The 2,251-nt window shown below is 34.7% G+C and overlaps 1 long non-coding RNA gene across 1 annotated transcript; it reads left to right on the forward strand.

The window, feature by feature from the left end:
* The first annotated feature begins 734 nt into the window (after positions 1-734).
* LOC145217767 (uncharacterized) lies at positions 735-1,775 on the forward strand. Its single transcript, XR_013857483.1, has 3 exons — positions 735-760; positions 1,489-1,572; positions 1,718-1,775. It is a non-coding gene; the product is annotated as an uncharacterized LOC145217767 (long non-coding RNA).
* Positions 1,776-2,251: the final 476 nt, after the last annotated feature.

Below are 2,251 nucleotides of genomic sequence, written 5' to 3' on the forward strand. Positions count from 1 at the left end.
CTCACGAAATTTGGTGAGATCAGCGAACCGGTAGCATTACTGGTTACTGTCATTGAATTTTTTGAAACAGAACCTGCTGAAAATATGACATTTGTGATAGAACCGGCTGACAAAAATTTAAATTCCACCACTGCTTACTTCCTACATTTAATTGAAACCTTTCCTTTGCAGAACCTGAAAATCTTCCGGTGTGCGAGAAACCATACCGCGGTCCCAACTGCACCTGCCCTAACACCGTGTTTTGCTTCTTTCAGAGGATTGAGTTGGAACGTAAACGGGTGGTAAGTAAAACACTTACGTTATGGAAGATCAATTCACTTCGAAACAGGAATTTGCTTTCCACTAATCCGCATGTCCTGCAGCACTCCCAACCATTAACCATGTTTAACATTTGTTGACAGCCAGTTTGTCAGTATAAAATTGTATTTCTTCACAGCATAGCGGGAATCGGTGATAAATGCATGAAAGGCAATGTGATTGTGATACTATTCGTTTTGACGCAACGCTTCCTTTCCAGAAATTTTTGAAAGGGCACTGGAAGTGAGAAAATTAGTAATCAAACATTTTAGGGCAAAAGAATCAAACAATTTGGCATTATAGAAATCATGCAACAAAAAACATGAATTTTAAACATTCACTTCATGTGAAAGAACATCTGACAGTTTGACATTCCATAACAAACACAAAAATAAAAAGACATAACGTGTAATAAACATTGTTTTCTTCCTTTCAGGCGGAGGAGTTCGAACGTGAAATGGAGGTAAGTAAAAATTTCACATTCTGTGGTAAAAAATGCAAAACAGTTGAGAAATAAATTTAAGTCCAAAGAAGATTGTGCTTCCGAGTAATCCGCATTTCATGCAGCATATGGAACTATTAACTGTGTTTAATAATTGTTGACAATCGTAAGTTTGTCAGTATGAATGTGTAACGCTTTATTAGCATTAACTGTCGTTAAAGCATTGTGGGAACATTTGTAATGTCGAAATGGTGATCGATTTTATGTCACAGTGTGACAACCCAACGTGGGGGATTTATATCCGTCATTTATATTCACATGCATTCGAATACGGGTTTTGCCCGCCGTTGGTTTAGAGTGATTTTTGCTTTTAATATAGTTGAAGCCAAAAAGCGTTGCGAGCTCTGAAGCAAAAAAACAAACAAACATGAACCAGTATGAATCATTTTTTTATTCGAACGCAAGTCATATATTGATAATACCTCTTTGTATCAAAAATCAAAATCCACATTTTATGCACAATAGCTCGTTTCAATTTGAAACAACTATAATCATAAATAACCAAACTATAACATTGGCAACAAATTATATATATTATAACACTTTTGTATAACATCAGGTTTCATAAAAATAAAAATTCTTTGTTAAAACAGTAAATCTATGCTGATCACTTCAATCATCGGTATTTCAATAGAAAAATCAAGTCAAAAAAACAAACATACGAAATAAGTTGGTTCTACTCTTATTAGGATTATCTCCTACAACACGATACGTACTATTTGATTTTCCAGCATTACGGGATTGTAGATCACACACCAATATCATTCTATAAGGTAACAACTTATATATGCATTTTTTGTGCTTAAATTTTTACTCTTATGTGAAGTGTTTAAATTTGTTGGAGATCTTTTTTGTTGGAGATCTCTAACCTTAATCTACTTATTATTTTAACTTTCTCCATTTAACTTGTTCGTTTAGATTTCAAGAAAGGTTGAATACGAAGAAGAAAATTTAAATCGAGCACCTCTCAACTTAGGCAAGAGTGTTTAAGATTTAATTTTCTGTAAATTGAAGCATGATACTGGTTTGCGATTTCAAGTATTTGTTTATGTGTTAGACCGAATTGCATTCGACCATTTCGACCCAGCAGAAGAACCAGCGCCAATGGATGGAGATGAGGTTGAAAACCCGGAAAACCAGTTGCAACCGGAACGAAACCAGCCTCATAACAACTAATGTTGCTGTAGATAACCTGCTACAGATGCTTATAATGTAAATATATTCGCTGAATTTTGTTGTATTGTCTAATGCACAGATTCTTATACTGGCATCTTCGATTCTTAAGCAGCCCGTAAAGCAATTCGCGAGAATTTCGCTGTTTTTATATCTTCTAGAACTGTTTATATGAAGATGTATGTATATCAAGGTACAATTTGAGGATCGTCTTCATTAGCAGAAAAATCAACCATTGCTGAAAATTTTAAAAATGCAATTGTTCGCGCACACTCTTGG

Source organism: Phallusia mammillata, chromosome 3 (genome assembly GCF_965637545.1).
Source record: "Phallusia mammillata chromosome 3, kaPhaMamm4.hap1.1, whole genome shotgun sequence".
NCBI classification, from domain to species: Eukaryota; Metazoa; Chordata; class Ascidiacea; order Phlebobranchia; family Ascidiidae; genus Phallusia; species Phallusia mammillata.